The 22,303-nt window shown below is 36.5% G+C and overlaps 1 protein-coding gene and 1 non-coding gene across 3 annotated transcripts in view; both read right to left on the bottom strand.

Moving 5' to 3' along the window:
- The window catches only part of LOC143377164 (protein qui-1), a 70,374-nt gene extending 53,794 nt beyond the window's left edge, over positions 1–16,580 (bottom strand). Inside the window, exon 1 of one of the 2 annotated variants that reach the window (XM_076828173.1) lies at positions 16,486–16,580. The gene's annotated coding sequence lies outside the window, so the exon portion shown is untranslated. Of the gene's footprint in view, positions 1–7,613; positions 7,713–16,485 lie in introns of those variants that run through there. The other variant, XM_076828174.1, reaches the window with a different exon arrangement.
- Positions 16,581–21,104: 4,524 nt separating this feature from the next.
- LOC143377426 (5S ribosomal RNA) lies at positions 21,105–21,225 on the bottom strand. The gene has a single exon (XR_013087333.1). It is a non-coding gene; the product is annotated as a 5S ribosomal RNA (ribosomal RNA).
- Positions 21,226–22,303: the final 1,078 nt, after the last annotated feature.

A 22,303-nucleotide genomic window follows, 5' to 3' on the forward strand; every position in this document is an offset into this window, starting at 1 on the left:
GGCTGAGTTTCCCTACATATTCACAAAGTTTCAGAATTTTTTGAATTTCCGGGTTCGGGATGTTCCCTTGTAGATAACCTAAATGCGCGCTGCTACTACACCCGACCCCAGTACAAGTAGTTCTTTTTTCAGTAATTAATATTATTTTTTATTTTCATTTTATACTTTAACATTATTTTTTATTTTTAGTAGACTATAAAAGCAGATATTTTTTTCTCCTGCATATTAAACCTGATATTAAAATGAACTTAGAACTTAAGTATTTGAAGTTCAATCTTACAAGAAACCAACGGGACTGATATTGTACATTATGTAAACATAATAATATTATGGACTGGCCATAATGTTTTCTCGTATCTATCAAAGAAACCTAAAATCAAATATTACACAAGAAACCAAAAATTTGGACATATTTACCTACTTTTTGATATACTCCCGACTCACTTTCAAATTTCATTTCCGTTTATGAACCACAAGTGAAATACCATACCGAAAAAATAAAAAAAATGTTGACCTAACCCTATTTAGGCTACATGTATATTTTAATGTAGCTTCAACATTTTCCAATATTTTTGCAGCCTACTGTCGGAAGTATCATGCAAGGCACTGTTACGATTCCAAAAGTATTGTTTATGTCTGTACGAAGTTAAACAGTTTATCTTACCACACGATAAATAATTCAACGTTCAAACACTTCCCCAGTACGGAAAGCAACGGTGTCAGTATGTACAGTAACGTGGCGTTCCGATACCGAAGTGCGTAATTATAAACTGTATATAGACTATAGTTGTTCCTATTCCCTATTCATCACCCTATGTTTATCATTGGAAACTTCAGATTCCTTCCGACTGAAAAGAGTCGCTCCTGTGCCCGTAGTCTATAACGTCCAATAGCAATTGACATATCACCCCCCCCCCCCCCCAAGGTTTGGGGACAAAGCCACTGAGGCTGAAGTAATGACTCCAATGTTGGCACGCATGTCTAGTGTTCTACCTCGCGCACAGTCAGCGTCTTAAACCATATATACCCATAGACACGGCCTGCTCTATATGAAGCCACGAGTCATAGTGAAGCAAATATAACGGCCAAAAGTGACGTCACTTGTGGGCAAAAGATAATTCAAAATGGCGGATAGTACCTCATACAATATATACAAGTGAGGTTATGTCTTTTTCTGTGAATAATTTTTGAATAATTATTAATAAAGGTGCAAACATGTTGTATAAAGAATTGCAAAGACAATGATTAAATCGCATTTTCGGAAGTATTTATACATCGCTGTAACTTCCATCATTGCTTTGCCCACATGTGACGTCACGTAGATGATTTAATCTTTGCGTCAAGGCAGTTGTCTGAAGCCGTGTCTATAAGTATATATGGTCTATGGTCAGCGTCTATCATATGCAGGGTCGGGCGGAAATCCCGTGCGGCGTAACGTTTTCAGCGGTGGGGGAACTCCGCGCGTGCGCGCGATGGTGCCGCGACGTCGAACCAATCAACGCCAAGGCGGGAAACGAAGCGGCGCCACCGTCGAGCCAAATCAACTAGCCAAGGTAGTCGGTTGTCAACGCTGGTTGGCTGCGGCCTCACTTGACTTGGCTAGTTGGCTTGGCTTGGCGCTGGCGTCGTTTCGTTTCCCATCGTTTCCCGAGGCGTTGATTGGTTCGACGTCGCGGCCCCATCGTTTGCGCATGCGTGGCATTCCCCCACCGCTAAAAACGTTACGTCGTGCGGGGTTTCCGCCCGACCCTGATCATATACAAGGTATTTACCTCGCATTTACCTCTGGCGTGCAAGGTGTTTCATAACATGTGGGATCTACGTCAGCGGCAGAGGAAGGGCACAAAAGCAATGAAAGAATTTCAAATAAACATGTGCCTTATTGAATCATTTTTTGGAGGAATAAATAACAGTATCTGTGTAAATAAAGTGCAATCGTGTTTGCCAATTTGTTACCGTTTTATAGGGAAATGACTGGTAAGTTACTAGTGGTAACCTGGGTCGCTCCAATAGTACAGCCTGACTTAAAATTTAAGATATTACGATATTATAGAATTCTTGGCACGAGGGGAAGTTGGGGGGGAGGGGTACCAGCCATGAAATGTGCGATATCTCGCTAATTGTTTCTTGTACAGCAAACCACGCATAACAGAAATTGTTGCAAATTAAATTTGAAAACTTTTTTGTTCTATAAAAATTTTCGATAAAATCGATAGGGACCGAAATATCGACCCGACCCTTCCTGCCTTTAACATCCTATAAAAAGAATTCGAAACTATCGCCTTTGTTAGGAACTCGCGTGGTATAATAAAAACACATCTGGAAGGAGGAAAACATTCAGGAGATAATAAATTGCAAATATATGTGGTGAACAAATTTTACTCGACTGTGCGAGAATTTGACGAATTTTCAAAATCGAGGTTTATTAGCAGCGAACTCTTTTTTTTATTTTATTTTTTACAGTTCCTTATATTTTTTCCTTTTCATTTCATTATCGCAGTAGATTTTCTTGAGAAGATCATTCTAACGTTTGCTTTATTTTTTAACAAAGAATCACCCCCTTTCTTATACAAAATAATCATTAATAATATTACGTATTCTACTAACGAATAAATAAACTAAATCTCTTCGTTTCGTTATCAACATATCATGTTTGCAAATTATAAAAAAAGCTTTATGCATACACTCCTTTAACCGTGCGATGTATTTATTTATTTGTAGAAAATTTAATGGAAAACTTCCTCCACTTCAGAATTTTTATTTTATCGTTATAGGTAAAACCGTAAATAATGGCTTATTTTTTCATTCATTTTATTTTGTTCCATGTTTAGAGCATTTTCTCTGCGTTCACTCTTATATTTATCCGGTCATCTGTTTAATATCGTTCTCAGCAATTTATTTTTGCATCTATTTTTACCTGCACCCCGACATTTACTTTCATCGCTAAAGTTTTCTTCTTCTCTCTTTTTTTCTGATGGCAAGCCACTTACATATTGGCTTTACGCATTCAGTCTCTTCCACTTATCCAGGGAAAAGCTAAAGAATATCTGCATAGAGAGGGTAGCTAAGGAAAAATAACGAAGGGTGCTTCACTACCACAAGCGCAGTGTGGTAACTGGAACATTCAGAAATATCTGATACTCTGCTGAAATGTAGTTCAGGTGATTCTAATGATCTACCTCTTTCATGATCCAGCAATGAAACAAGTCTAGGGGTGAAAACACCCTATTAAAAAATTGTGAGTTCTCATATTATCGTGAATGTCTGATGAATCTTAAAAAATATCGACAGAAAGTTAAATACAAAATTGTATGGATCTCAATCACGTACAAAATGGTGGAAAAAAAATTTGCAAAAAAAAATATTTTTCCAAAATTCTGCATCAAAATAAATTTTGTCCACAATTTTTTTACCATCATGTTGTAGATTATTGAGAACCATAAAAGTTTGCATTCAACTTTTTTTCGATATCTTTTCCAATATGGGCAATAACATGAAAACTTACCATTTCTTTTAAATGTTTCCACCCCTAAAGCCAGATTATTACTCGAATAAAAAATCGATCTATCACTGGATCCATCTAAATTACATTTCTGCAAAGTATCACATTATTTTTTATTTCGTGTTACCGATTTACCTTATAAGCGAATTAGGGACATGGATTTTTTATGTTGAAACGAATGATCCTCCCATGTAACAGTATTACGATCTATCAAAAGAGCTCGGATCCAAATCCAATGCAAATTTTGCAATTTAAGGGGTCCACCGAGTTTTATGGACGAATAAATCCTCTTTTGAAGTTACTATCCGCTCTCAAACGTCGAACGTTTGCTCGTCGACAACATACAGGGTGATCCATAAATGCATGTCAATACTGCAGGGGGTGAATCTACACACTAATATAAGCAAAAATGTCATATCGATGGCACAGTGCACAAATATTGTAAGTCCACTTTCTGTGAACTTTGAGTTTTTATATGCAACAAATAATTCTTAACTGTTTTTTTATGCTGTAAAAAAAAAAAACACATTTATATCTACTTCATAAATTTGTCAAAAATAATATTTTTGTTCATTGTATGCCCCTGAATCTTATGTACCATTTCATGTTTAAACTTTTTTTTTCGCGAATACGGTAAAAGGTGACATGCAATATTTGTGCACATATGAACTTATGCCTTATATACCTTAGTTTTCGAGTTATGGATGATCAGGCCCTCCGGTTAAAATTTTTCAGAAAATCGATTTTTTATTTATATATTTGTAGTATAACATCCCGAGAATACCCTGTGAAATTTTCACACCAAAATTCGTAATAGTATATATTCTTGAGTAAAACGGTACAAAATATGTGTGCATACTACAATTATTTAAATTATTTATCAGGATTTTTATCTCAATTTTAAAAAGTAAATATAGCTGCAAATTTTCGTATTCTACTTATTCTTCACCTTGTACCCTACGCTGTGTAAAATACAGTGCGATTTTTCTGCTAATTTTCTTCCATTCAGATTTTAAAACCACCCTTAACTCTTTCTGGCTTGAAATGGACTTTATTCTAATTTTCCGGGTCAATACCTCCCATAGATGATCAATGGGACTGGGGAGGTGCTGCTATGATGTGGGGGATATTAGGGGAAAATGAACTATTAAATTGTTTTGTATAAAAGGTTCTCGCGTTCTATTAAGTACAGTCATTAAGTATGAAAAACCTAACCCCGGGTCTCCACCAAGGCGAAGACGAACCAAAACATTGTTCGCGAACGTTTTCCTCTGTTTTCGCCTCGAGGATGTTCGCGACGGTAGGAACGCAGCGAACGAACATTTCTGACGGTACCTGGCGATCCGCATCCCTCTCCATAGTGAGACTGCTCGTAAACAGGCGACCCTCTACGACCATCCGCCGGCAGATACTCCACAGTAATAGTATGCGTGACAAGCTCGAATAAAACTTTTTATATTCTTTGTTTTAACATAGTGAGAATGTTTCTAACGTATGGATGAGATATTTCTAAGAAAAATGAAACCAAACACGACGCAATTCGGACAATTTTGAGTTCCACTGATAATATTGTGACGTCCGCAAACCAAGATGGTGATTGGTGAGAGGTGATTGATTCCGGAACGTAAAGAGGGATATTATTATTTATTCTTGCCCAGCCGCCTCCGGCGTAACCCGTAATCTCTCGAGCCAGTCTTCATCATGCTTTTTGGAGTAATGTGCGGGGCAGGTGAACTGGCATTAAAGAGCGAGGAGGAGAAAACCTTTTAAATGTGCCGGGGCGGTGTGTTTCGGCTTGGGACCTTCACAACTAACCCAGTTCTACTCATCTCAGTAGGGCTACAGCTGACGGTCTCTGCCCTAGACACACGGGGACTAAGAGGAAATAAACTTGGAACTTGTATATATACGAACGAGAGTGGACGATAGGACTTGCGAGAATAGTAGACCTCTAGCGGCGTCTGCGGAGACTAACCGGCGTGACCCATGTAGTGGGGCCGGGTCGTCACAATATATAATGGTTTTATAGTATCAACATTTTTTTATACTAGTCAATAACAGATTTTCTTGAAAAAGGAGATAAAATTTTTGTTAGGTGGTGATTTGTGTTTAAACTTCACTTTTTCTCTGATGCGTTCTTTATTAGTTTAGCGTAAACAAATTAAATATCAATGAATCTGTAGTTGTATTCACTCGTAAATAATTTTGCTTTATTCTTTGCTAATTTCCCACGAATAATTATGTGAGTGGTCTCTGCCAAGGACGAAAACCATTTCTCCCGGCACCTCGGGAGAGGTGGTCGGACGTCTTAATTTCAATTTTCAATCAGATTTACAGTAAATATTGTCTTAAAGCAAATATCGACCAGATTTTCCTGAATCAGCATAAAATCTTGAACATATAGGTTCGTTCTGATAAAATAAGTAATGTCTACATTAGTTTTAATAGCCATTTTATATTAGGTCGACCGCGTCTCCCGGATTTACCCTATCAGCGGAACTCAAATTAGTCCGAATTGCGTCGTGTTTGGTATCATTTTCATTAGAAATATCTCATCCATACGTTGGAGATATTCTCATTCTGTTAAAACAAAAAATATCAAAATTTTATTCGTGCTTGTCACGCATACGATTTCTGCCGAGTACTTACCGGCGGATGGTTGTAGAGGGTCGCCTGTTTACGGGCAGTCCCACAATGGAAAGGGACAGCAAGGCCCAAGTTTCATGGGTTTGAAAAGGGAGAAGAACGAGAAAACTAGGGATTGCAAACCGGTAAATCGGTAAATCGGTTTGAAGTTTTTTTTCACCGATAACATAGTAGATGTCGACGGAATTATGCGCTATATATATGCGCTACATTGCTGTACATCCAATTTTTACCGGTGATTTGATAAATTACGTATTTCTCGATATTTACCGGTAACTCGATTTACCGGTAAATTACGTATTTCTCGATATTTACCGGTAACTCGATTTACCGGTAAATTAGGTATTTCTCGATATTTACCGGTAACTCGATTTACCGGTAAATTACGTATTTCTCGATATTTACCGGTAGATCTTGAGAAATACTTATTTCTCGATATTTACCGGTAACTCGATTTACCGGTAAATTAGGTATTTCTCGATATTTACCGGTAACTCGATTTACCGGTAAATTACGTATTTCTCGATATTTATCGGTAGATCTTGAGAAATACTTATTTCTCGATATTTACCGGTAGATCTTGAGAAATACTTATTTCTCGATATTTACCGGTAGATCTTGAGAAATACTTATTTCTCGATATTTACCGGTAGATCTTGAGAAATACTTATTTCTCGATATTTACCGGTAGATCTTGAGAAATACTTATTTCTCGATATTTACCGGTAGATCTTGAGAAATACTTATTTCTCGATATTTACCGGTAGATCTTGAGAAATACTTATTTCTCGATATTTACCGCTAGATCGCGAAAAATAGTCGCGCATAATTCCGTCGATATCTACTACGTTATCAGTGAAAAAAAGCTTCAAACCGATTTACCGATTTACCGGTTTGCAATCCCTAGAGAAAACAGCCGATGTTCGTCACAAAAATGTTCGAGCCTGGTGGATCACCGGATTTTCTTCGCGAACACCCTCTCTCCACGTCTACCGTGACCATCCGGAAGATTTGTCGCCTATTAGTAGGGTCATTTGTTAGCGAACACTGTTATTTGGCGTGCACATCGAGGCGAACAGAGTATTACCTAACACGTTCGCGAGAATATGTTTTTGTTCGTGTTCGCCTAGGTGGAGACCCGACGAGGTAAGACTGCCAACATTGCTCCACGTAATTCAGTGTCGGATTCACCAGACGCAATAGATCCACCACAAAAGTTTAGTTATATGTTTGCCAGCCAACATGTTCTAGCTAGTAACAGGCTTGAATAGAGGAAAGTTTCTGACTTTTCCTATTTAATAGGAAATCTCATGATATTAGGCCGCATAGGACACTTTAGACTACACACAGTGTTCTATTCAAGTGGTTCCAGCGAATCCGTGTTATTCAAGCCTAGTGAACTCTGACTAAGAAGATAAACAGTAATACTGTTTAGAGAGATATTCGGTTCATAATATCCACTGACCTGAATCTTTTGTAACACCTTCTGAATCTTCAGCGTGTGTACAACTGCGCATATACCAGCTGAGTCACGCAATTTGATCGGGGTAGGTTCGTTTTATTCCTAAGAATAGAAGAAGTGGTACAGAATGAAGGAAGTATTACGTGTTGGTAATGCCTGAAACTTCCTGTGACATCACTTTACTCGCAGGTGCCATAATACATGTACAAAGTACAAGTTCACTTCCCTTTGAAGTCATGTTCGGATAAGTACAGACTGCATTAGATGACATCCTATGCATCAAACAATCAGCCTTAAGCGTCCACATATCTACACCCCATGCCATATTATCGAGAACACAACAGAGTTCTGTTTATTCTGATTATCATTGTTATTATTCCTATTATTTTATTTTATTATTGTGTTATTATAACTATTGTTATTATTATTAACATTTTGGCTTCTGTAACTGACCGTATGTCACTTATTACTATCAAGACACACAATACCAACACTCTTCTATGAAAACTTATGCTGATTTGCGTGGAAACGAAATTATTTTCTGTTTATATAAATTTGTCGTATTATTCGATATACGTACCGTCAAGGACCCAGTTTCTGATCAGAACCCAATTCCTGATCAGTTTAGGAAAATAAACCAAATAATAAGCTTATTATGATACAAATTTATTCTAACAAATTACTAAATAATTATCAAGTATTTTGATGTTTATACGCAAAATTTGATAGCTCATAGTAAAACGTGTCAAGGTGATCAGAAACTGCTCCCCTTGCATTTTTCACTTTCAAAGTTAAATTATAAGGTAATTATTATTGTGTGCGCACTTTTTTTAATACCAAATTAAAGATAAAACACAGATTTACTAAAATAACCAAAAATCGTTTAAACTTGGTTAAATTCTCCCTTTACAAGTTTAAAAACCCCCGGTAGTTACTCGTAAGTGAGTAAGTAGTAACTCTTAAGTGATCAGGAACCGGGTCCTTGACGGTATGCAAACACATTAGGGCGGAGCGGAAAATTTAGATTTGAATTTTCAGTTGGCCTGGGTCCGGGATAGTTGTCTTTTGATTAACCAAACACAACTGTAAAAAAAATTGGAATAATATTCATGTCTGCAGGTTCCTTTTCCCCCTAAAATTTTCATATAATCATATAATCATTTTAGGGGAAAAAGGAATCTGCAGACATGATTATTTTTTATTTTTTTTTTTACAGTTGTGTTTGGTTAATCAAAAGACAACTATCCCGTACCCAGGCCAACTGAAAATTCAAATTTAAAATTTCACCTATATAGTATGATTATATAATCATTTTTAGGAGAAAAAGGAGCCTGCAGACATGAATATTTTTCCAAAATTTGTTTACAGTTGTGTTTGGTTAATCAAAAGACAACTATCCCGTACCCAGGAAAACTGAAAATTCAAATTTAAATTTTCACCTATATAGTATGATTATATAATCATTTTTAGGAGAAAAAGGAGTCTGCAGACATGAATATTTTTCCAAAATTTTTTTACAGTTGTGTTTGGTTAATCAAAAGACAACTATCCCGTACCCAGGAAAACTGAAAATTCAAGTTTAAATTTTCGCCTATATAGTATGATTATATAATCATTTTTAGGAGAAAAAGGAGCCTGCAGACATGATTATTTTTAAAAAAAATTTTACAGTTGTGTTTGGTTAATCAAAAGACAACTATCCCGTACCCAGGAAAACTGAAAATTCAAGTTTAAATTTTCGCCTATATAGTATGATTATATAATCATTTTTAGGAGAAAAAGGACCTTGCAGACATGAATATTTTTCCAAAATTATTTTACAGTTGTGTTTGGTTAATCAAAAGACAACTATCCCGCACCCAGGCCAACTGAAAATTCAAGTTTAAATTTTCGCCTATATAGTATGATTATATAATCATTTTTAGGAGAAAAAGGAGCTTGCAGACATGAATATTTTTCCAAAATTTTTTTACAGTTGTGTTTGGTTAATCAAAAGACAACTATCCCGTACTCAGGCCAACTGAAAATTCAAATTTAAATTTTCGCCTATATAGTATGATTATATAATCAGTTTTAGGAGAAAAAGGAGCCTGCAGACATGATTATTTTAAAAAAAAAATTTACAGTTGTGTTTGGTTAATCAAAAGACAACTATCCTGTACCCAGGCCAACTGAAAATTCAAATTTAAATTTTCGCCTATATAGTATCGCTCCACCCTAATACAAATGCCAGGGTAAAAAGTTGGGAATATGAATACTTCGTAAGGTATCTGAAATTCGTTAGTTACGAACATTCTTTATTAAAACGCTTGCCCAAATGTTCCACTATCAGGCAGTGGACATTTCCCGAATCGAGGCAGTATATTTATAACTGTACTAGCAAACTACCCCCGCGCTTCGCTTCGGGCCTAAGAGATATTAAGGACTCCATGAAAATACATTTCACCCCTTTTCACCATCCCCTTAGGGGTTGATTAGGGCAAAATGCTGAAATTGGTCTTTAGGCATTTGTGTTGGTAACCTTTGTAAGTACAAACCAAGTTGATACGAGTCCGAGAAAACATATTTCACCCCTTTTTACCCCTTTCGGGTTAGAATTTCAAAAAATCCCTTCTTATCAATGATTATATAAATATAGACAAAAGCGTTTTTTGTTTATTTTATTGTAGAACCGTTTGTGCTTATTAGTTCGTGCATTACTTGGTCACCTAGACTGATCTAGAGTGTTGAACAACGTGTTTCAAACCACTTTTTACCATTTGTATTTTTACAACAATTTAGAATAAAAACGCTGAACATATTTACTTTTTTTACTGTCTGGAAAATGTGACAGTACTGCAATACGAGAGCAACTCATAAAAAAAGATACCTAGGTCCCTCTAGATGACTTTCGTATGTACCAATATATCGCTTACAATTATCACCCATTTTATGCACTCTAATTTTAATCAAACTTTGCACCCAAATAGAGTATTCAAAACCACTCGATATTCATCTTTTTATAGCCGCTTATATTCATACTTATAGGGTGAAAGCAACCCTCGCATTTGGAATAGAAACCGGGGCAGCGCGAACTTTTGCGGGGCCAGGTTCCAAAATTGTGCGAGGCCAAAAAAAACGTATTTATATATTATACTTCTAAATTTTATAATAATAAAAACCTATGCATAGGGCCCCGCAAAATTTACGATGAGCTAGCTTTTCATGGACCGCGGGGCCAGGTATCAAGGAAGGCGCTGAACCCGCCTCGCGCCGCCCCTGAATTGAAAAATCTATTTCGTGAAATTTCTCGTAAAAAATTGAAAATATAAAAATATTCCTTTCAGTCTTTTCAAATAAACAGTATATCTAAGCAAACTTTCGTGAAATTACCGGTCTACGAATTGAATGGTACTAGTTGCCAGAAAAGTGCTGCAACAGAGAAGGCAATTATGTCGAAAAATAGACTAGATACACATGGCTTTACGTCAGCCAAGTAAACAGTTCAGTTTCACTTGATTATATTAAGAAAAGAAAGAGGAGACTTTAGTTTCTGGTTCTCCTCGTATTCTACTGGGGTAACTCTGCTTCCACTGTGATTAGCCGTAGTCAGCTGATAGGATGGTTACCTTAATTGAAACGTTCATAGATCCCCAAGTGTCTACAAACAATAGCGATATTTGTAAACACTTCATCGTCTGTCAACGGAACGTTTGAGCATCTTGTTTCATCGAGAATGTAAACGGTTGAATTTGAAATGCTTACAAGGAAATTTGGTAACCCGAAAATTCCGATTCTTTTTTAGCTTAGCAGGTTTGTAGGGAGCCTCAATGGAAGTGTTAGGCATTTTTTATTTTCCGCTACTTTCTGGTTCTTCGTTCAGTCAGTGAATTTCTATCGAAAGGGACTATCATCGTAGGTGTTTAAAAAAGGATTTTTTCTCATTTAAAAATATTAAGGAGACCTTGGTATTTAAAAAAAATGACATAAAAGACAATAATTTTTATGGCATCGTGTGAGCTCCATTGAACGACCCACAAAGAACTACGCAATTTTTTAACCGGTATGCATTATCCACACGTATTTACTAACATTTCAGTTTGTTGTAAAAAAATCTGGTATATATTATAATAATTAAGGGAGATATTTTTCTCAAAACGGTGTTTTTCATGACAGTGCGAGCGATTTCTCAACTTCTAGCGGGCTAATCTGGTCCATCTTTTTCGTACACCTTCAGAAAACATGTAATTCTAGCCGGTGGCAGGATTAAGGCAAAGTAGTTTTTTTTCCAAAAGTTTAAGGCAGCTTACAGACGAAAAAAAAATAAGAAAAAGATGAATTTAAGGGGAGGTTCCGGTCTAAAAATCGATTTTTTTTATTTCATTTTTCGAATGTTCAACCTTTTAGGAATATATGTTTAAAAGGAGGTTTTGAAATTCGTAAAATTCCCAAAGTTATAGGCATTTGAATAACACTTGGCGCTGACGTAAAACTTTAAACTCGTTTTTCTCGAAACAGTGTTCTCAAAACGGTGGGACCTGTATCTCCAAAAGTTATTATCCGAATCGATTGAAACCTTTTTTATTTTGAAGAATATACTTCTGGTTAGGGAGGAAACCAGAAAAATTACAACAAATTGAAAAATTTATAATTTTCAAAGGCGTTGAAAGGATGAAAACTATAAGGAAAAGGTGATTTCAAACTTCAAGTGCTGTTATTTTCTAAAAAAATGTTATTTTTGTATTTTTTTCTGGTTTCCTTCCTAGCCAGAAGTATATTCTTCGAAATAAAAAAAGTTTCAGTCGAATCGAATAATAACTTTTATGGATACAGGTCCCACCGATTTGGATGAATTTTTTGACGCCTTGACTTTAACGACTCCCCAGTGCTGTCTACAATGATGAATTATAAAACAAAAAATATATGTCTTTAATATAAGATATCCTTAATACAATGCAAAAAGTTCCATTAAATTATATGTAGTAGTTTTCCTTTAATTAATTCCTAAATATCAGCTATTTAAAATTTAAATCCGCCTCTGTAAATAACAGCTATTTTTGTATGTATCAGATAAAGCATATAACAAAAGAAATAGTTTCTTATTAGTTTTATTTCATGCAACCTGCCACAATCCCCATTTGGGACTTTTTCAAAAATATCGAATATTTTCAAAACGAAACATAAGTTGAATATAATTATACTGTTATACAACTTTTTGTGCATATATATATATATATATATATATAAAACTTATCCGGCCAAAAATTAAAAAAAAAATTTAGCAGTTAATGGGTTAATAATTGCTACTACTTTATTAATTAATAAATTTCAAAATTCTCTGTTACAGAAGAATATTTTTTAAAGAAAAATGTTGTTATAGTGCAACTCAAAATGCACAAGGTAACCTTGATCGCTAAATGGAAAAAGTGTCCAGGAATTTCTTGTTCAAACTTACACAATGTACAGGGCGTAAGAAAATCATACGTCATGGATCACACAGGTGATTCAACACCTCTGGATCGATGGAAAACTGTTAAAAAGATGTGCCTCAAAATTGACCTTGACCTCGAAATTCGAAATCCAATTTTTTTTATTTTAATCTGATCTACTCACTGGGAGGACAAAAAGTGTCGAAGGGGTCATTTTTGTTGTTCATTGTTTGAAACATTCTTTGGAATATAGCTACTATGACACCTCATCTCGGTTTAGTGAGTCAAAGAGATCGCAATAAAAACAATTTGAAATGCTAAATTTTAAGGTCGAGGTGAATTTTGCGGTACATTTTTTTAACAGACCTCCACCAATTCAGAGACGTAGAGTCACCTGTGCGAACCATGAGGTCTAATTTTTGTACACCCTGTACACCTAAAGCAGAAGATATATGTAACCTGACACTGAAATGGTAAATATTGCCGTTACTTTTGGTGATGCGCAAACAGTTCGAAAAGGGGGATACTTGATACGAGGGGTCTGATCATACCACATATGTAAATCTCGGCTTCTTCGCAGTCACAGGTCTTCGAGACTTCTGGACTGTGTTAATTTGTTTGAGCAAAAATTATTAGGGTGATCGAAAAATATTGTTAGGGTTTCCTGTCGAAAACTACACTATTCTGTAAAAAAAAAAAATTTCAGCTCCTGTTAAAAATTTCGTGTCTCTTACAGATTTTGGGGCGCTAAAACCGATTTTGGCAAACGATTTTCTTTAGCGCTATAGCTTTTGAAAAAAAATTGATTGATTTTTCACAAATGGACCACATTTATTTTTTGGCGCGCTTAAAAATCTTATTTGAACTGATTAAATTTATTTTCTGGCGCGCTTAAAAATCTTATTTGAACTGATTAAATTTATTTTTTGGCGCGCTTAAAAATCTTATTTGAACTGATTTTATTTATTTTTTGGCGCGCTTAAAAATCTTATTTGAACTGATTAAATTTATTTTTTGGCGCGCTTAAAAATCTTATTTGAACTGATTAAAATTATTTTTTGGTGCGCTTAAAAATCTAATTTGAACTGTCTTTTGAGGAGAAAATGGAAGCTAAAAATGCCCAAACTTAAATCTTGCCCAAACATTTTCCCCCTTAATCAGTTGACGTGGTGCAGAAATTCTTCAGCACCTCAAAATCTATAAACTAAATACGTGTATATTTTTGCGCGGGAAAATTCTGACGCAGTACAGTGTCATCGATCATTTTTCAATACTTAGTTGCTTGCGAAGTACACTTTTTCCACTTTTTAATTTTCTACGTTATTTTAACAAAAAATTGACTTTTCATTAAAACCCGCGCGGAATATTCCGATAAAATTAATTCAAATATTTAACATAGTTAAAATCACCGCGAACAGAAATTCATTAAACAATATTTGCGGGGCTTTATTGAAATTTTTTTTAATAAAACACACTGGAGCTTGCATAAAAAAAGACGAGGGATTGTTAGGGGCCGTATAACTCGTAAAACATAAAAATACTTCGTGAAATGCAGCTGAAACTGGAAACGCCACGAGTCTAGCAGCGAAGTAAATAAAAAGCGCAACGAAAGGGGAGCTATGGAAATGCATTTGAAACTGGAGAAGAGAGGAACGAGGAGAGAAAAATGCTTCCATTAAGTAAATACAATATTGCACCACTGAGGACTATTTAATCCCTTGGACACGCGGATATAAACGCCGACTATTTCTGCCATTCGCAATCCATTGTGGCTTACCACGAAAAAGGAAAAAGAAATTGGCCAAGTAAGATATTACAAAAGTACGACGATACGCGTCGCATAAAGAAATATTTTTCTGCGACGTTTTCCTTATCAAAAAAATGGAAAATAATTAGTAAAAAAATTTCAAAATTACTAGGTCACTTGTGCTTGTGATGGGGTTACCGTACGCGATGCTTAAAGGGGGCTTAAAATACTTTTTCTTCGTCACTTTTTGTGTAGAATTCTTCAGTACAAAATAATTTTTTTTCACATCAATGTCAGGTGATTTTGTGTTTTTTTTTTAAATGGTATACTACTTTTTTATTTTTGTATTGTAAATGGACAAAGGGTGGCATATTTGGTGGATTTTTAAAAGGGAAAGAATGAGCAAAAATATAATAAATTTATGAATCTTTCTCTGTTTCATAATCGAAACGCGAATATTTAGTTAGTTGCGTTTAAAAAGCAAGGGTGGAAATTTCGAAACTTGAATTATTTCAAGGTAACTTTAAGCGAGTTACCTTGTTGGTGATTTATTGCTTTTTTATGCTTACATGGTACTAAAAGGAATACAGTGAAGTGACCTTGAGGCGATCTCGAAAAGGTTGAGGAGAAGTTTTCCCTTGCGCTGGGAGATTATGTATAAAAAAAGATGGGGAAAGAAAAGTTCCGTGCATTCCCTCGTATCTTCTACCGTTTAACAACGATATTATGCACCTCTTCTCAGGAGATGCGCTTAAATTTCAAACGCCGCAATTTTTCCAAAACCCACACCCCCAGAGTTTCCTACTTACCAAACTGCATCTTATTAAATAAATTAATCTTGCGATGTGACTGAAATTACAGCAATTATTTCTTGAAGAAAACAACAAAAATAGGAACCAGCAATTTGTTCCCAAAAATTAATATCTAAAAAGTCCCAAAAGTTGTTTTCAAATATTTCCGAATTTTATTTTCGAACACAATATAAGTGGTATTACGTGAAATTAATTAAATTACTTTTTTAATGTACGCTAACAAAAAGTGTAGGGCGAAAATAACAAAGAATCTACGAACACCCTGGGGTATTACGAATTAATCCATTATTCAAAATCCCTCGCGTTTGTTATGCATCCATCATCGATTCGCCGCGCCTGAAATCATTTATCTACCCCCTCCGGGCCGTTAGTTAATTGCGTATAATCGCAGAACAAGCAAAGCGATTTATGCAAAACCGCTATCGCAGTCAAACAGCAAAGGTACGAGATAAAGTGGCGGCGGAGAGGGGGGGGGGAGGGGAAATACATATGAAAAACAGAAAACGCAAACTGCCCTCGGAAAGAACCGAGGCGCCACCTGGCTATTGACAAGCGACAGTAATTAGTTTCTTGTTTTAATTCGTCGCGTCGTGGGACAATCACGGCGTCGGTAATGTTTCCAATTATCTTCTTCCTATCGATCGGTAAGGACGAGTCAAAATGGCGGTGGGAGGGGGTGTTTATCGAGCGGAGGGGGTCTCAAAAAAAAACGGCAATCCTGAGTTTCTCGAAACGTGTAATTGCGGCGCAACGCAGCATCCTTATCCTAATTTCTGCTGGAACTGATTCCTGGGGCGGGGAATTTGAAATTGCGGAAAGCACGGGTTAGCCCCGCTGAGTAAGAAGTACACGCGAGCCGACTGTGCGGAATGTGTTCGACGTGCGAAACAGAATAAAAAGGCGCTCACCGGTCTATAGCCTCAACTGGAACGAGAAGCACCAACCCTCGTCACGGGCGCCGCACCACTACTGACATCGTAGCTTGAGCATGCCTCGACCAAAGCCATAGGTCGACGCGCGTGCGCACTGGCGCCGCTCACCTGGGAACAGGTTCGTAAAGCGCCATCTGCTGGAGGCTCGACGGAACGAAACTTACACCTTACACCGCAGGGCGTTATGAGTGTCCTTGTTCCAATGGAAGCGGCGCAAAATAAGTTACAGGGGACCTTTCGTTGGCTGAATTAAGCAGTGAACACTGTGTTCGGATAGTGAATTATTTTGGATAATCAGGGGAAAACATTTCTGCAGACGTGATTGTTTTTTATTATGCTGTAGTAGACTTATGAATTAGAAATCAGAAATTTAATTACTTCGTTCTCACGCTTCTTTTTCATTCTTTGGGGCTATCGAGTTATATATTTTTCTTGAAGCATTTTTGTGATAGTGAAGTTTTTTTAGATTTAAGATTACCCTGAGCGACGTCTTAAGGACGTCCATCTTAGATATTCAAGACGTCTTACCTAAGGATGTGTCGGACCTATCTTCAAAATGATACCAAGTTCATGGAAATTTGTGAGATTGTTCTTTTTAATCTTCCTGATGTGCTCAAGAAATTTTAAACGATTTCGCTAAACGGTTGCTGAGTTATAACGATTTTAATTTTTAGTGGAAAGGGACGATCGTGCTAGATAAAACAGCTGAAAAAATGTTGGAGAAATGGTGCTAATGTTTTCAATTTTTTTGTACATGTAGTATATGGATAGATGAAAATGTCTGTCGAGTTTCGAGTGGTTTCACTACACCGTTTTAAAGAAATGAATTATAACTCGAGGAAATTGTGAATTCAGGGCATTTTCACTGCCAACAGTTTAGCAAATAATGCTTGAAAAAGCATTTGTAAAGTGAAAAATTCCTTTCTGGGAGTACAAATAAGACCCCAACTGTCGTTCGAGTTCATTACATCTACATTTACTATGCATAAGACGTGATATTCAAGTATTTCAAATTTCATTTACTTTTCTCTGATACCCAGATAGCACACGTTGTCTATAAGCCGTCTTTAAGACGACTTTCAGACTTTCAAGACGTCTTAAAGACGGCTTATAGACGACGTGTGCTATCTGGGTATTGTACGTCCAATACATCATTAAAGACGTCTCAAAGACGTCCAGATTCACAAATGAGTAAGGCGTCTCAAAGACGCCCAGATTCACAAATGAGTAAGACGTCTCAAAGACGTCCAGATTCACAAATGAGTAAGACGTCTCAAAGACGTCCAGATTCACAAATGAGTAAGACGTCTCAAAGACGTCCAGATTCTCAAATAAGTAAGTCTTTAAGACGTCTAATAGAGTCTGAAAGACGTCCAAAAGATGTCTTAAGACAGTAGTCTCAAAGACGTCCAAAAGATGTCTTAAGACAGTAGTCTCAAAGACGTCCAAAAGATGTCTTAAGACAGTAGTCTCAGAGACGTCCAAGAGATGTCTTAAGACAGTAGTCTCAAAGACGTCCAAGAGATGTTTTAAGACAGTAGTCTCAAAGACGTCCAAAAGATGTCTTAAGACAGTAGTCTCAAAGACGTCCAAAAAATGTCTTAAGACAGTAGTCTCAGAGACGTCCAAGAGATGTCTTAAGACAGTAGTCTCAAAGACGTCCAAGAGATGTTTTAAGACAGTAGTCTCAAAGACGTCCAAAAGATGTCTTAAGACAGCAGTCTCAAAGACGTCCAAGAGATGTTTTAAGACAGTAGTCTCAAAGACGTCCAAAAGATGTCTTAAGACAGTAGTCTCAGAGACGTCCAAAAGATGTCTTAAGACAGTAGTCTCAAAGACGTCCAAAAGATGTCTTAAGACAGTAGTCTCAAAGACGTCCAAAAGATGTCTTAAGACAGTAGTCTCAGAGACGTCCAAGAGATGTCTTAAGACAGTAGTCTCAAAGACGTCCAAGAGATGTTTTAAGACAGTAGTCTCAAAGACGTCCAAAAGATGTCTTAAGACAGCAGTCTCAAAGACGTCCAAGAGATGTTTTAAGACAGTAGTCTCAAAGACGTCCAAAAGATGTCTTAAGATAGTAGTCTCAGAGACGTCCAAAAGATGTCTTAAGACAGTAGTCTCAAAGACGTCCAAAAGATGTCTTAAGACAGTAGTCTCAAAGACGTCCAAAAGATGTCTTAAGACAGTAGTCTCAGAGACGTCCAAGAGATGTCTTAAGACAGTAGTCTCAAAGACGTCCAAGAGATGTTTTAAGACAGTAGTCTCAAAGACGTCCAAAAGATGTCTTAAGACAGCAGTCTCAAAGACGTTCAAAAGATGTCTTAAGACAGTAGTCTCAAAGACGTCCAAAAGATGTCTTAAGACAGTAGTCTCAAAGACGTCCAAAAGATGTCTTAAGACAGTAGTCTCAAGGACGTTTTAAGACAGATGTTCGAGCATAGACGTCCTAGGCGACGTCGTAAGACAGACATCCTACGCCAGACGTCGTAGGACAGACATCCTACGGCAGACGTCGTAGGACAGCCATCCTACGGCAGACGTTGTAGGACAGACATCCTGCGGTAGACATCCTAAGGTACGCGACTTAGGACAGACGTTGTCAAGACATAATTTTTTAGACGTCCAGATTAGGTCGTAAGACGATCAGACCAAAAGCAGACGTAAAATGGATGTCTTAAAGACGTCGCGTCAAGGGCGTCCGGAGACTTTTTCCAGGTGGGGGCAATTTTGGGCTGAAGGTAAAGAAAAATATACATTCCCCTCTTGCTTTTTTAAAACCACTTTGTAGTGCCAAATTAATTAAAATTTTAAAACCGAAAATTAAAAATATTCCCTTTTTTAGTATAAACTTAATAAAGGTGAGTTTTAAAAAATAAGTAATTTTTTCTTAAAAGCCGGGGGGGGCAACTGCCCATGTTGCGCCCCCCCCCCCCCCCGGTACCCATGCATCACGTCGTCTGCTATCTAGATACTATACAGAACGAGAAATATGGGACGTCATGGTAAATTCGAGTTTGTATGACCATGTAATGAAGAAAGTTCATATGTATGCACATATGCATGTTAAATAAACATTCGCTTTTTTAATCCGCAGTGTCTATGCGACAGTAACTAGAATTCTAACTAGATCGAAATCTAGTTCCTTATTTCAGATTTCAGTTTCCTTCAATATGGCAGCAAGGTATGTCATTAATATCTACCGTAGGCTTTGAATGACCCCATAAATAAAGAAATGCAGAGTATTTAAGCCCAACGAACGAGTTAGCAAGGTGATAGGTAATATCTTATCACTACTGTTCGTACGTGTTACTTTTATCAAAAAGCTAAACGAAAATGTATATAAATAGTCGTTAAAATCATACATGCAATATGAATTATTTCACACACAATATTATTGCATACACCTACATTAATATTTCAACACCACAGTAGATCTAAATTTGTTGCTATATATTAGGTCCTCCTATATATTAGGACGTCCTATAAGTTCGTGCCAAGTATTTTACTGATACTTAGATCAATATTTGAAACATACATTTTAGTGTTATGAGCATGCCTTTAAGTGTTCTACAACTTCTCCCACCTTTGAGTGAAGTCATTATACCGTCATTAATAAAACTTCTTCGGTTTTTCATTAAAATATTTTTCGATGCTATTTTTCACGGAGTCGAAACTATTACATTTTTTTGCCCACTAAAAAAATACTGTAATGAACGAAACAGGCCATAGTCTGATGCGGCAATGCCCGGAGAGTAAGGTGGGTGTGATAAAATTTTCCAACTGAATTCACGTTGCCATTTTTTGCACCTTTTCTGTGACATGGGTATTATCGTGGTGAAAAATCACTTTATTCCGGTTCAAGAGTCCTGGACGTTTCTCCGCTATTACTTTTTTTAATTATTCTAACCGAGCACAGTGCACGTCTGAATCGGTGGTTTTATTGCTCGGGAGTAACTCGAAATACAAAATTCCTTCGTGATCCCCTCAAACACAAAGAGGAACTTTTAGACGGTGTTGACCTGGTTTTGCTCGTGATTTTTCACTATGCTTACTATTCACTGATCTTTTGCCCTCAAATGCCTTGTCTAAATTAAACGCGGACATCCGAGCTTATTATTAGTCACATTAGTCACTTATCGCTCTGTGTTTATAAAACACGTGTATAAACACATCGCGGCACGAACTTACGGGACACGAACTATATAATATGTAGTTGTAACACAAAAGTACTGAAACGCCGAATTTCATACATTGTGAAAAAGGGGACTACTTAGGTACTTATTCCAACCAACATAAATATAAAAAAAATTTGCAATTTGTAAACATGCTTGGTGATTATTTTATTGCTATTACTTCTAATGCATACAAACAACCTAGCCTTGTCCTTTTGCAGGTCTTTACTAAATATAACCTTTAACGTACACGTCCCAACAAGGAAATAAATATTCGATTCGGGAAAGCAAAGAATTTGACAAAGAAATTGAATCGGATTTTTTTATCAATTATATAGTAATTGTAGGTATGCGCACGAAGTACGGTCCGTTCATAAATAAAAGCAGAAGGAACAAATAAAAAAGAAGCAGAGAAAAAAAATATGCCAACAACACGCGGTATTCCCAAGCGGTCACCCATCCAAGTACTAACCGCGCCCAACGTCGCTTAACTTCAGTGATCGGACGAGAACTGGTGTTCTGCAGACGTAGTATGGTCGTTGGCGAGAATAAGATCTCTTATATTGAATAAAACGTTACAAAATACATGTGCAAACCACAATTATTTAAATTATTTATTAGAATTTTTGTCTGAATTTTAAAATGTAAACAGCAAATTTTGGGAGTCTACTTATTTTTCACTTTGTATCCTACGTTATATAAAATACAATGTGATTTCTCGGCTAATTTTCTCTCATTTAGATTTTAAAACCAGTTAACTCTTTCTCGCCTGAAATGGACGTTATTCTATCTTTTCTGCCCAATACTTCCCATAGATGATCAATGGGATTGAGATTTTTCAGAAGAATTTTCATGTTTTGGTTGTTCTGGTCCCATAATTTTAGGACACCCTGTATATGTATAATTTATGAATGATATGAATAAACTTTCCCACTTTGGGTCTTGTGATTCGTCATTTTATTCAGCACGGTATGTATTTATTTGAGTTCTGTTTTTTGTTTTAAGTAATTTGTAACTGTTTCTGAAACTACACTGGAAACATTGATTCCTCATTTAAACACAATGTGTCTAAAAATTCCTAACTCACGTATTATTTTGTTTGGAAATTCCTTAAATATTTTGTTACTTTCTAAATTTTTGTGCAGACAATTGTCTCTTCAACAAATCGCCTCAAAGACGTTAAGACATAATTTTTGTACGCTGATGCACTACCAGTAATTAATAAGACCATTTTATTCCTTTCGCAAAGCTTGTTTCCTCGACATTTTTCGCATTGTAAGGCACAATCTTCTCCGTCTTTCTTCATTCCAGGCTAGAAATGTTTTAGCTTCATGTGCTCCGATGTACTTTTAATACCTTAGTGACCTTGCACCAGCACTGCGTGGCATTCGTATAACGTGCATCTTTTATCGTCCTTCCTACATGTTATGTTGTCCATCTCATTGTCTTCGTCTTTGCCAAGTCGAGGTTAATCCGTGATCGTCTTCGCTGCAATCATCTATTGTTTCGTTTACATACGTCGTATGGTTCTGTAGGTCGCCCCCGTTTCCATTTAAATACGTACAGCGTGATTCAAAAAATAGGTCGAGGAATTCAGGGACACAGGGTGATCCATAGATCCT

Source organism: Andrena cerasifolii, chromosome 15 (genome assembly GCF_050908995.1).
Source record: "Andrena cerasifolii isolate SP2316 chromosome 15, iyAndCera1_principal, whole genome shotgun sequence".
Taxonomy (NCBI): Eukaryota; Metazoa; Arthropoda; class Insecta; order Hymenoptera; family Andrenidae; genus Andrena; species Andrena cerasifolii.